The sequence below is a fragment of the Prionailurus viverrinus genome, chromosome A2 (genome assembly GCF_022837055.1).
Source record: "Prionailurus viverrinus isolate Anna chromosome A2, UM_Priviv_1.0, whole genome shotgun sequence".
Taxonomy (NCBI): Eukaryota; Metazoa; Chordata; class Mammalia; order Carnivora; family Felidae; genus Prionailurus; species Prionailurus viverrinus.
The window spans coordinates 20,873,473-20,887,267 of record NC_062562.1 but is presented as its reverse complement, the minus strand read 5'-3'; the positions used below and the strand labels follow the sequence as shown (position 1 = coordinate 20,887,267).

The 13,795-nt window shown below is 41.1% G+C and overlaps 1 protein-coding gene across 8 annotated transcripts in view; it reads left to right on the top strand.

The window, feature by feature from the left end:
• Positions 1 to 13,795, top strand: part of SFMBT1 (Scm like with four mbt domains 1) — a 130,525-nt gene that overhangs the window by 19,900 nt on the left and 96,830 nt on the right. Inside the window, exon 1 of one of the 8 annotated variants that reach the window (XM_047850721.1) lies at positions 2,729 to 2,802. The exons of the other annotated variants lie outside the window; for them this stretch is intronic. The gene's annotated coding sequence lies outside the window, so the exon portion shown is untranslated. Of the gene's footprint in view, positions 1 to 2,728; positions 2,803 to 13,795 lie in introns of those variants that run through there. 8 annotated transcript variants of the gene reach the window in all.

Below are 13,795 nucleotides of genomic sequence, written 5' to 3'. Positions count from 1 at the left end.
CAGGGGTGTGGGAGGGGCTGATGTCTTACAGGGTATTGCTTTGGGAAATCATTTTTGTGGGAGGAAAGGTCAGGGAATGAGTGATCAGTGAATACTTATTCATATATTGTTAGTGTAAGACTTTCTGATAAACTAAATTATTTGGTTTTTTAATGGAGGAAGTGCTCAGTGTAAAGAAGAAAATAACCCTGAACTTTTCCTTTAAAAATCCCTTTCCAAGCCTTTATCTTTAGCACTGTTTCCTCCTAAAAGCTTTAACCCTGGTGAGATTCCTTCTAGCTCTTTCTCTTTGAAAGCAGTAGAGGAAGCAAAGAGGTAGCTCTAATGTTTCCTGGGCTGTTCACATCTGGAACTTAGGCCTACAGGGACCCACCTGGAATTGGAGGAGTGTGTAGTAGTCAGGACATGGGGGTGGAGGGAAAACTCATCCTCTGGCTGTGAGCGTGCAGCTTGGCAAGAGTTATATTATGTCCTTAGTGGGCCCCAAACTTTGTACTTTATGTTATCTGTTGAGCTCCCGTATTTGCTCTTTAATTGCTGAGGGAGCTTATTATGTTGAGTGCTTATATGTGAGTCATTTTCACTGTTTCGATTTATGGTTCTCAGTTTTGTGAATCTTCCCTTTCCAATACAGGTTAATCTTAAACTTTTTTTTATGATTAATTTTTAAAATAAACTAGTTTCGGTAGAATGGTAATAAGGGGACCAGAAATGTAAGTTTATGTCAGCTGACTAGAGAATTTTGGTGGGGTAGGTTGTAGATGAAAAGAAGTGCCTGTTTGTTAAAGCTTGTTACTTTTCCTATTTATACTTTCTGGGTGTTTGTTTGTTTGTTTGTTTGTTTATTTTTGAGAGAGAGAGAGAGAGAGAGAGAGAGAGGAGAGTGAGAGAGCATGCATGTGCATGGGGAAGGGGCAGAGAGGGAGAGAGAGAATCCCAAGCAGGCTTTGCACTGTCAGCACAGAGTCCGACTTGGGGCTCCATCCCACGTACAGTGAGATCATGACCTGAGCAGAAACCAAGAGTTGGATGCTTAACGGACCAAGCCACCCAGGTGACCCTGCTATTTATACTTTTAAGTTCTTGTTTGAGAAGTAAATATTACCTTGGCAATTTGCTTTTTTTTCTTTTTTTAAGTTTTTAAAGTTTGTTTATTTTGAGAGAGAGAGAAACGGAACGAGTGGGGAAGAGCAGAGAGAGAGAAAGAGAGAGAATCCCAGGCAGTCTCAGCCTGATGGGGGGTTGAACACACAAACCGTGAAATCATGACTTGAACTGAAATCAAGAGTCCGATGTTTAACTGACTGAGCCACCCAGGTGTCCCAGCAATTTGCTTTTATATGTGGTGATATTTGTAGTACTAATGGTCAAAAGTTAATTTTTCTTTAAATAATTTAAAATTTTATGCTTTCTTAGGAGTGATGAATTACATTTTGGGGCAGAACTTTCTCTAAAGGACTGCACATACATCGCTGCTCCAGCCATCCATTTGGGGGCAAGCTTCGTTCCCACAACACAGCCCAACACCTTTAACAAGCAAAATCCATTTCTAAGTGTTGGCAATTTTATAACAATTTATAAAGCTTGTGTACTAAAGCTGACTTTTCTTCTTTGGTTCTTACCTCGTCTCACTTCTGTTTATGAATGGGTCTGAACTAGTTTCCAGTCTCATGTTCAAAGCAGACCCTTTCAGCAGGGAGGACTATGAGTGGAGATAGTGGTGGCAGCAGTTAGCAAAAGCCCAGCATTACTTTGGGGCTGGACATAAGGGTTCTTTTGAGAGGCTGGAGTTACCAAAAAAAATGAGAATGTGTTCAGGACCCTCACTCTTAAACATACAAGAAAGTAAAGATATATTTCAGAAATATTTCCATCCACTGTTAAACTATGTTTTGGTGCATGAAGAAAGACCAAGTTTCATTTATATCTAGGCTTTATTGCCTTCATCCAAAAATGAAGGGAATGGGACTTTCAGATTTCTTCTAGTTTTAAAATTCTTCATTGCAGGCGCTTGGTTGGCTGAATCACTTGAGCGTCTGACTCTTGACTTTGGCTCAGGTCATGATCCCAGGGTCATGGGATTGAACCCCACATTGGGCTCCCCACTGAGCGTGGAGCCTTCTCTCTCTCTCTCTCTCTCTCTCTCTCTCTCTGCCTGTCTCTGGCTCATGTGCGTGCTGGCGCTCTCTCTAAAAAAAAAAAGAAAGAAAAATTTCTCATTGCTTTCTAGAAAATTTACATATGATTATTTTTCTCTTAGAACTATAGTTAATAATGGGGCACCTAGGTGGCTCAGTCAGTTAAGCGTCCAAATTTGGCTCAGGTCATGATCTTGCGGTTTGGGAGCTCAAGCCCCACATTGGGCTCTGGTGGGACAGCTTGGAACCTGGAGCCAGCTTCAGATTCTGTGTCTCCCTTTCTTTCTATCCCTCCCTCCCTCCCTCCCTCCCTCTCTCTCTCTCTCTCTCTCTCTCTCTCTTTCAAAAATAAATATTAAAAAAAATTAAAAGAAATTAGCTAATAAGGTAATACTTTAATCTGGTCAGCTAAATTTATAGGTACTATAAATTCTGTATTTCTATATTGATTCTTTACATTTCTATAAAAATATTAAAAATATTATAAACGTATCATGTTATACATAGTTTTTCCCTGTATTGACTATTGCAGAATGTTAATTTACAATTTAATTTTCTTTGGCTAAAGCTATTATATTCTCACTGGGTAGGAGTCCTGTAGGAATTTCTATTGTGTGAATTCCAGCAAGATTCACGGACCAGCCCCTGACTTTTTAAGGATCAGGTAGGAGTTCACAATCTATTCAGAATTTGCTCAGCGTCCTCATTGTCACCACCTTGGTCCTAGCTATCATCCAGTCTCCTTTGGACTGTTTCAGTAGTCTCCTAACTGGTCCCCTGCTTTCTGCCCTTGCTGCTTCCAAGTCTGCCCTTGACACAGAGGGATTCTGTTGATAGCTAAGTCGTGTGATGTCACTTCTCTGCTCAGAATCTACTACTATAGCTAATGTCTTTATTGTATCCTACAAGGCTTTGTGGCCTACCCCCCACCTCTCAGACTTCCTCCCTTTATCTGTTCTGGCCACGTAGGACTCCTGCTTTTCTCTAGCAGGCAAGAAGGCTCCCTCCTTAGGGCCTTTGCACGTGTTGTTCCTCTGCCTGGAATGCTCTTCCTGTAGATATGTGCACGACTGGCTCCCTCACTTCCTTGGGCTCTTTTCCCAAAAATCACCTCCGTGACCTGTGTATCTAAAATTTCAGCCCTCCTCCGCTTCATATCCCTGCCCTACTTAGTTTACTTTTTTTTTCTCCTAAGCATTGATTATCTAACACTGTGTGTTGTATTTATGTTTTGTGTATTATCTCTCCCTTCCACTAGAATGTAAGCTCTTTGAGGACAGGGATTTTTGTCTGTGTTGTTTACTCCTGTGTGTCTAGCACCTATCACAGGGTCTGGCCTATGGTAGGTGTGCAGTAAAAATTTGTTGAGTGAGTGAATGAACGAATGAATATTTCTTAGCACAGAAATAGCATAGGTTCACCTGGTGTGTGAATTATATAAATTCTGAATTTAGTGGACTGTCAGTTAGTGTCTAGTTGGAAACCACTCCAGGTGCTTCAGTCAAAAAGGGGTATATCTCTAGGAATTAGATAGAAGGGCTGGAGGAGCAAATGGGGAATGTGGTATTACTTAAAGCCCACACACCCCCATTTTGATTTGATGCTGCTGGAGTTCACTATCACCAGGTAGGAACCTGTCCTCCTCTTGGGGCTGCTGGCAGAGCCTCATGGGGGAACCCAGATACAAGGGCCTGGAAATGTAGATTTCAGGCTCGCTGATTCGGGGACAGTCTAGAAGGGTAGGCTTGGGGCTAAGTACTGGCACAAACTGTCCAGCACAGGGGGTATTTATTTAATTCATTTGGGGAGAGAAACTTAGCTGTAGGACAAACTAAATTGAGTAGTTTGGGCTGTGATGCCAAATTAATAGCACAGGGTAAGATTTGAGATCATGAGTGAAACATAGAAAGCTAAGAATCAAATCCCAGCTTAGCCTAGTCACATCCATGTGTTGAACCACAAAACTGAACTCAGCTTCTAGAAATGGAACACGACAGGAAACATATCTTTACTGTGGCCATGATCTTTTAGCATGATTAAGTGCTCATTTCCGTGAGTTCAGTAAATCTGTATTTAGGCCCAATTGTGTCCCAGATTAGATCTCTGTCACCTAAAGGATCATACTGGCCTCTCCTAATCTGATTACAGACTGGTTACTCAGAGTCTTGCTGTCATTTACAGGCCTAGGATGTGACAGGCTTGTATTTATGGTACCTCTGACCAAGCGCTCCTTTCTCTGCTGCCGAAATTGTCCCTCGCTCCCCATCCCCCAAGGCCAATCGCCAGCATTTTGTTGCTCTTCTCCCTTCCTTTCTCTTCTGACTTTATAACAAGGGCAACAAAGTCTAAATATATTTGATTGCTAACCATATTCATGTTCAGTACTCATCAATATTTATGACATTGATCTATCAATAATAAGCTTATTTTTATTAGGATGATAGCATTTCTTAAAGTTTATTTTTGAGGGAGAACGAGTGAGCAGGGAAGGGGTAGAGAGAGAGGGGGAGAGAGAGGATCCCAAGCAAGCTCCGCACTGTCAGTGCAGAGCTCTACGTGGGGCTTCAACCCACGAACTCTGAGATCATGACCTGAGCCAAGATCAAGAGTCAGATGTTTTTAACCAACTGAGCTACCCAGGCACCCCTAGATGATAGCATTTTTAATCTCTCATGATGCGGAGGGAGAAAATAGTGGAAAAGTTAGGAATTGGTGGGACCCCTGTTCCCTTTGCCCTTTTCCTCACTACCCTAGGCCCCAATTAAGACTGGCCCAGGGATTTAGGTTGAGTGTATGTTTCTTAGATGTGAAGTTTGTCATTGGTAGATCAAGGAACTAACTCCTCCCCCCCCCCCCCGCCCCCCAACAAAATGAAATCCTGTGCAATGGTTATATTTATAGATTTGGAACTCTACCATGATTTTGTTTTTTTATGAAATTCACATCCTTTTTTCTTCTTACAAACTGAAATTCTGAGGGCTATTAATGTTAAAAAGGTCTCTTCAGAGCGTAATTTATCATGTTTTTTTTGATGAGTTAAATAATTTATGTTCAAGTACCAGCTTATTTCATTCATCAGATTATTTTCGATTTCTGTAATGCTGATTACTTTTTTTTTTTTTTTTTTTTTTTTTTAAATTTTTTTTTTCAAAGTTTATTTTTATTTTTGGGACAGAGAGAGACAGAGCATGAACGGGGGAGGGGCAGAGAGAGAGGGAGACACAGAATCGGAAACAGGCTCCAGGCTCTGAGCCACCAGCCCAGAGCCCGACGCGGGGCTCGAACTCACGGACTGCGAGATCGTGACCTGGCTGAAGTCGGACGCTTAACCAACTGCGCCACCCAGGCGCCCCAATGCTGATTACTTTTATTTAAGGATGATCCTGTGCTACTTGTAAACATAAATTAATGAATCTTTCATGTGCTGGTTTGGATCCGTCTCATTATGTTCATGGATTCACTTGTAAGCATGTAATCGATTTCTTAAAATTGTATCTAGTTCAGTCCCTAACTTTGTAATAGGATTTAAAAATTATTTTCTTCATCCAAACAAACTGAAAATATGCTTCTGTTATTTTTATTTTCCCGCACACCAGAATAATTTCTATAGCAAAAAAATTAACTGGCAGAGCAGCTTAGATTCTTGTGTCCTTTGTGTCACCAAATAAATGAAGGCTTAATATTTGCATCTCTACTGACAGCCGTAGCATTTTATTGAATGCTATAGAGATGGAATCCTTGCGAGGAACGACTGTACTGAGGGGTGGGAGGGACTCTGGCCTCTGGTGTGTTTGCCTGTTTAGTCTTCTGAATGTCCTTTTCTGAATTTGAAACACCATGTTAGAACTATTACCTCATCAAAATTCTGTGAGAAAAATGTTCTATTTGAATTTAAGCAAAAATCACTTATTTTCTTCTTCTGCATGCTTCCCCTACTTTCTCCCTTCAAATGGTTTTATTCCTACCCTGAAGTTGGTCTGGTTTGGAACCGTGGTTATTGGAGACTCTGTAGGAAGGTGCTGGGCTGACAATGCAGGGGCTGGGAGGCTGTGACCCAGAGCAGGTGGCAGGGCAGTCCTGCTTTCCTGTGTCCTCATGTGTTCCCAAGGAGTTGATGTCTTACGAAAACATTTTTAGAACCTGTCATCAATTCATTTAAATTAAATCTCCTTTTTTTTTTTTTTTAATTTTTTTTCAACTTTTTTTTTTTTTTTTTGGGACAGAGAGAGACAGAGCATGAACGGGGGAGGGGCAGAGAGAGAGGGAGACACAGAATCGGAAACAGGCTCCAGGCTCCGAGCCATCAGCCCAGAGCCCGACGCGGGGCTCGAACTCACGGACTGCGAGATCGTGACCTGGCTGAAGTCGGACACTTAACCGACTGTGCCACCCAGGCGCCCCTAAATTAAATCTCCAAGTGGCAAGAGAGTGCACTTGAGCCAGGAAAATATCTGTGACCAGAGACACTTACTTTTGACTTCTTAGAGGCATTTGCTTTTATTTATTTAACTTTTTATTTTGGGACTTTTTTTTATTATGGGACATTTTATTTCATTTTATGTTTTTTAAGTTTATTCATTTATTTTGAGAGAGAAAGAGAGCGAATGGGGGAGGGGTAGAGAAGGAGGGAGAGAAAGAATCCCAAGCAGGGTCTGCACTGTCAGCACGGAGCCCAATGTGGGGCTTGAACCCATGAACCATGAGATGACCTGAGCTAAAGTCGGCTGCTTAGCTGACTGAGCCACCCACGTGCTCCTATTATGGGACATTTTAAACATACACAAATGAAGAGATAGTAATATAATGTACCCCCATTTACAGATAATCCCACATTAATGTTTTGTTATTTTAGAGGCATTGTAATGAATTTAGGCATAAAACACTTGGATTTTATATTTTCTTCTTCTTGATATTGTTTTTTTAAATCATTTTTTTAAAAGTTTATTTATTTTGAGAGAGGGAGAGAGAGAGAGAGAACAGGCGTGTGTGTGTGTGTGTGTGTGTGTGTGTGTGTGTGTGTGTGTGTGTGTGTGTAGGGGAGGGAGCTGGGGGGTGGCTCAGAGAGAGAGGAAGAGAGAGAATAGCAAGCAGACTCTGCACTGCAGAGCTCAGTGCAGGGCTTGATCTCACAAAGTGTGAGATCATGACCTGAGCTGAAATCAGGAGTCAGATGCTTAACTGACTAAGGCACCCAGGTGCGCCTCTTGGCATTATGTTTTAAGCAGATTTTTCTCAGTTTACATTACAAGTTTAGGAGTGCCCTTGTAACTCCTGTGGCTAGTTGTAGAAAAGCAGTAACTGAGTTTGATCTTTGAATGAACAGAAATGCACTGAGTCAGCTAACATTTTAATATTTGTCAACTTGCTTTTACAAAAGTAAATTCTAAATTACTAAGCCTAAAAAAAAGAGTTCTAGTACTTTTTCTTCCATTGTCCTTTAAAAAAATTTTTTTTTAATGTTTTTATTTATTTTTGAGACAGAGAGAGACAGAGCATGAGCAGGGGAGGGGCAGAGAGAAAGGGAGACACAGAATCTGAAGTAGGCTCCGGGCTCTGAGCTGTCAGCACAGAGCCCCACACGGGGCTTGAACTCACGGACTGTAAGATCATGACCTGAGCTGAAGTCAGATGCTTAACCGACTGAGCCATCCAGGCGCCCCTCTTCCATTGTCCTTTAATTTATTAATAACTATGTTCTGTATCTTAGAATGCTCTAAATTTTCTTTTGCTGCTAAAGTATGATACTAAAAAAGACAGTAGTCTAAGAGAAAAACTTATATTGGTTTTGATGAAATAAATCTTCCCTACTGCATACCTTACCATCTGAGGCAGAAAATTAAAAGACAATTGTAGACTTTATTTTTTCTCTTATTTTAAAAATAGTTTTATTGAGATATGATTTACATATCATAAAGTTCACCTGCTTACACAATTCATTGGTTTTTCGTATATTTACGGTGTGCCACTATCATCGTGATCTAATTTTACAACATTTTCATTATTCCAGAAAGACACTTTGTACACATTAGTGGTTACCTCCTGTCCCTGTCCCCCTCCTTCCTCAGCCCGAGGCGATCTCTACTTTTTGTCTCTTTAGATTTGCCTATTCTTTTTTTTTTTTTTTTTTTTTTTACATTTGTTTATTTTTGAGAGACTGAGAGAGACAGAGCGCAAGTGGGGGGAGGGCAGTGAGGGAAGGAACACAGAATCTGAAGCACGCTCCAGGCTCTGAGCTGTCAGCACAGAGCCTGACATAGGGCTTGAACTCACAGACTGTGACATCATGACCTGAGCCGAAGTCGGAAGTTTCACCAACTGTGCCACCCAGGTGCACCTAGATTTGCCTATTCTTGACATTTTGTATAAATGATAGACATGAATTTTTGTGATTGGCTTCTTTAATTTAGCATGAAGTTTTTGAGGTCCATCCATGTTTTAGCATGTATCAGTGTTTTATCTCTTTTTATTGCTAGACAATATTCTACTGTATGGATATATTTTATTTGTCCATTCATCAATTGATAGACATTCTGGTTGTTTCCACTTTCTGGTGTTATAAATAATGCTGTTATGTACAAGTTTTGTGTGTAATATTTTCTTGGATAGGTATCTAGGAGTAGAATTGCCGAGTCATAACTTTTTTAGAAATTGCCAGACTTTTTCCAAGGTGGCTGTGTCATTTTACATTCCCACTAGCAATATGTGAGAGTTGTAGTTTCTCTATATCTTTGCTGATATTTGTTTCTGCCTGTCTGTCTTTCTCTTTTTGTTTACAGCCACACTTGTGGCTTTAATTGAGGGAATAGATATTAAAACACAGTGAAATGCAAAGAAAAAAAAAACAGATTGCGCACAAAGAAGAAAAAACACAGTGAGATATCATTACACAGTCTTTAGACATGCCAGTAGTTAACAATTGACTAGAAAATGAGTAGATGGAGGTCTCTTGGTTTTTATATGACTCCAAGATGATTTTGGCATTTTAAATGATTATTGAGGTGAGGTTGCTTTATTTAAAAAAAAATTTTTTTTTTTTTTTAAGTATACTCCATACCCAGTGTGGGGCTGGAACTCCCCACCCCAAAATCAGGAGTCTCACACTCTATGAGGTGAGCCAGCCAGGCCCCCCAAGATGAGGTTGTGTTACGTTTTCGTTTTGGGGGCCCTCCCACTTCATGATTTCTCTCTGTTGTATTGAAGTTGATGCCAGCTGTGTCTGTTGATTTATTCACTCCATCAACACTCAGTGAAGGCCTGTCTGCTCTCAAGAGTCCAGTCCCAAGAGAGCCTAGGACACCCCTGTCAGGCCTAGGACATCTGATTTTGTGATTTGCAAATAAAGAATGTTGTAAATGGCTGTACAGTTACAAGGTAGGACTAGATGTGCTGTTTTTCTTCAGAACTTTTTACCAAGGAATACCTGTTGCCCATGACAACTCTTAGATGGATTTTTTTTATTTATTGTTAAATGATTCATTGGGTAGTGTGGTTCTAAAAACTTTCTGCAAAGTGGTCTGTATTCTTTCCTGAATTGGGGCTTTAGAATGTGCGGTAAAATATCTAAGAGGAAATGATAGAAGGTGAGGAAATCCATTTGGAAAAAGTTTAAGTGTAAAGATTATGATTTTTGAGTTGTAGCCTGGTATGTGGAGAACAAACTTAGGTTTTGGTTTTGGCTGTCACTTACTGGTTGTGTAACCTTGGGCAAGTTAAAAACTTCTTTAAGCCTCAACTCCTTACCTTTAAAATGGGAATATTTCAGGGGTGCCTGGTTAGCTGAGCCGGTTAAGCATCCGACTTTGGCTCAGGTCATGATCTCGCTGTCCATGAGTTTGAGCCTCGTGTCAGGCTCTGTGCTGACAGCTCAGAGCCTGGAGCCTGTTTCAGATTCTGTGTGTCCCTCTCTCTCTGCCTCTCCCCCGCTCGTTCGTTTTCTCTCCCTCTCTCTCTCTCTACCTCTCTCCCTTCCCTCCCTCAAAAATAAATAAACATTAAAAAATTTTAAGAAAATAAAATAGGAATATTGCAAAGGTGGTGGAATGGATGAGGTATCATATAGCATAATGCCTTATGATAGATGTCATAAGGTGTCAGCTCAGCTGTCTTCCTCCTTCACCTCAAGACAGTTTTTACAGAAAATGATCCTTCATAAATGAGCCACGTTCCTTTGTGAAATAAAGATACTAATTAACTGATTATTCTAATAATAACAACATTATGAGAACATTTTGGCAAAAAAACAAAAACAAAAACAAAAAAAAACCCCAAAGTAAACACAGTAATATACCTGTACTTAGTTATGAGCATTTCCTAGTATATGACAAAAATGATGCAATTTTAAATCGCTGTTCATTCTTAGGAGTCACGCTGTTTTTTTGTCAATTTGAGAGTCTTCTGTTTCAAGGTATAAGTCATCCATTCTTCACAGAAGATTTTTAGAAGTCATGATTATATTCTAAAATAAAATGTATTTTTTTGTTTTTTTTTAATTTTTTTTAACGTTTTTATTTATTTTTGAGACAGAGACAGAGCATGAATGGGGGAGGGGCAGAGAGAGAAGGAGACACAGAATCGGAAGCAGGCTCCAGGCTCTGAGCCAGCAGCCCAGAGCCCGACATGGGGCTCGAACTCACAGACCGTGAGATCGTGACCTGAGCTGAAGTCGGATGCTTAACTGACTGAGCCACCCAGGCGCCCCAAAATGTATTTTTTTGCAACAGAAATTTGTAAAAATGTTTCTGATAAAAGGCAGCGGGAAATGGTCATCAGTTCATCATTTTTTACCCATTCTTTTGTTGAAAATCGTTAACACGTCTTTAAGAAAACATCTCTTCTTTTATGTAAGGTAAGATGGTATCAGATCATGTTTTGTAACCGGTGAGGTTTGCGTCCTGAGTTCATGACTCATTAAGGATAGTGAATGTCTGTTATAGTTTCAGTTAACTCCAGAATCTGCAAGGAACCTGTTATCTGGAATTTTTGTATCTGGTGGTACAGTTCTTGCATTTTGTTCAGTATTATGAAATTTTGAAACAGTGGTGGATAGAAAGGTGAACTTAGCAGAATGCTTGCCTCTGGTCGGCTCTGAACAACTCAGCCACGAATGTCATCGAGAGTTGTACTCATGATGCTATATTCTGCCCATTCTTGGTTTAACTGTTACTTATGATTCCCTCTGTTAGAAGGATTTACTCTGTAGGTAAAGGATTGAAGAAATGAATTTATTATTTTGAGTACACACTAACGCATGAGTTATAACTTAGCACTTTTTGTGAATGGGTCAGACTATATCCACTTAAGGCTCCGTACTGAGAGCAGATGGAGAAAGATTTTCCATCGACCGGTGGGTGTTTTTGCTAACATTATAATCAAATCCTAGAGCAAGTTTCTAGATTTTTTTTTAATATTTTATTTTTAAGTAGTCTCTATACTCAACATGGGGCTCAAATTTACAATCCCGAGATCAAGAGTTGCATGCTCCACCGACTGAACCAGCCAGGCATCCCAGCAAGTTTCTAGATGATTTTGATTAGTCTTTTGGATGTTTTATTTATAATAACATGATTTCAGTTTTGGGAAAGTTAGTATAAAATATTTAATTTCTTAATAGCATAACAGTCTCTGTTTTTGTATTAGTCTCTTTAGCACTCCATTTAAAAAAAATTTTTTTTTCACATTTATTTTTGAGAGAGAGAGAGAGAGACACAGTGTGAGTGGGGGAGGGGCAGAGAGAGAGGGAGACACAGAATCAGAAGCAGACTCCAGGCTCTGAGCTGCCAGCACAGAGCCTGATGTGGGACTTGAACTCATGAACCGTGAGATCATGACTTGAGCCAAAGTGGACACTTAACCAGCTGAGCCACCCAGGCACCCCAGCACTCCATTTTGAGAGACTGTTAGTTTTCCAACAGTAAAGCAGGTGGAATATGTTCTAATCAGTACATGTTAATTTATTATATTGATAGCTGAATTCTATTTGTCGGTCATGGGCTTGAACTTGCAAAAATGAAAATGTGCTTGTCACTTTCCTTTAGTTTGAGCACCTCGAATAATAAGAAGTGTGGGCCCTAACTCTTGACCTTTGCACTTATTGGTCAGTGTTTTCCTGGTCACTAAGATAAACAAAGCATTGTGAGAACTGCATAGCATGCTGTCCTTTTTCAGTGGCAGTTAAGTCTTGTTCACTTGCTGCCCAGATATCTGAATTTACACTTACCTGCCCTTCATTGAATTCACTTTGTATTTACCCACTCTCTCCTCAGCCACCCGCATCACAGCCCCTGCCTGTGGCAGCCCTCGGAGAGCCTCCTGGAGGGGAGGTTGCCAGTTGTCTTCACTTTGGCAAGACCAGCGCCCTTTCCTCAGTCTTTGTTCTCCCTTGAACTTCCTTCTACTTGGCTTTGTCAGTGGCTCACTCTTGGGGACAAGAAGTTTTCTTCTTACCTCTTGGTTTCTCTGTGTAGTGTATACAAAGTGAGTCATGCAGTGGCTGACAAAGTGTTAATTTCTCACCCCTCTCTGCCCTTATTTCACCTCCTTTTCTTCATTCTGTGGTCACTCCTGGAGATTTTGATATCCAGCCACCTGTGCTGTGCCAATGGACTCGTCCACCTGCAGCTCAGCCTCACACTCTGTCTCCTGCCATCAACTGCTTCTGGGATGCTTCATCTGGATAGTGTCCCAGTGGAGCGCACCAGAGTCCTTGCCCATGCCCCACTCCCAAATCTCAGTTCTTCTTCGCTGTTTGGCCTTTGCCGTGATACGACTGGGAATCCTCTTTGATTTTTCTCTTATCTCCTACTTTGAAATGTCTCTCAGGCTGTCTTTTCCTTGCCATTCTGAGGCCTGCTTCTCTGCGCCAAGAGCTCATTCCTGGGCTAGTCAGTACCTTCCTGCTGGTCTGCCTCTAGTCCTAAGTGTCCTATAATTGTGTGTACGTCAGGTGACAGATTAAAATGTGGTATTCCTCAAGTCCTTCCTCGTTAGTACCTTTTTGGAGTATACAGCTTTCGCATGTTACATACACTCTTCTTTGTGGCCTTGTTATTCTGTATACCAGGAGACTGATTTCTCCCGCCACCTTACATGAAAGCATATACCCCCCACCCCACGCCTCCCACCCCCGCCAGCTGATGCCAGCCTCGTGTTACTTTTCTGGCTTTTGCATGCTGCTTGCTCTGTTGGGAATGTCTTCTACCCTTTCCTCTGGCTTTCCAAGGTTTTTTCCATCCTTCAAGGTGAAGCTCATGCTTTGATTTTGATAAGCTGTTTGCAGCTATCTTGGCTCACAGTTAATGCTCTTTTCTCTGTGCAGCTTTTTCTAATGCCTTGCATTTCAAAGATTCTCCCAGTGGTTCTGTCCCTAATTGTAAAATCCTTTAGGGCAGGACGAGACTGAGCTTTGTAACTTGGTTGGCTATCCCTGGGGTAGTGCCAGGAACAAAGGAGATGCTCAGTAGTGGTCACAGGTAAATTGTGAGAATGGTCAAGAAAACATTGTAAACAGGGGCACCTAGGTGGCTCACTTGGTTAAGCGTCCGACTTTGGCTCAGCTCAGGTCATGATCTTGCGGTTCACGAGCTTGAGCCCTGCATCAGGCTGTGTGCTGACAGCTCAGACCCTGGAGCCTGCTTCAGATTCTGTGTCTCCCTCTCTTC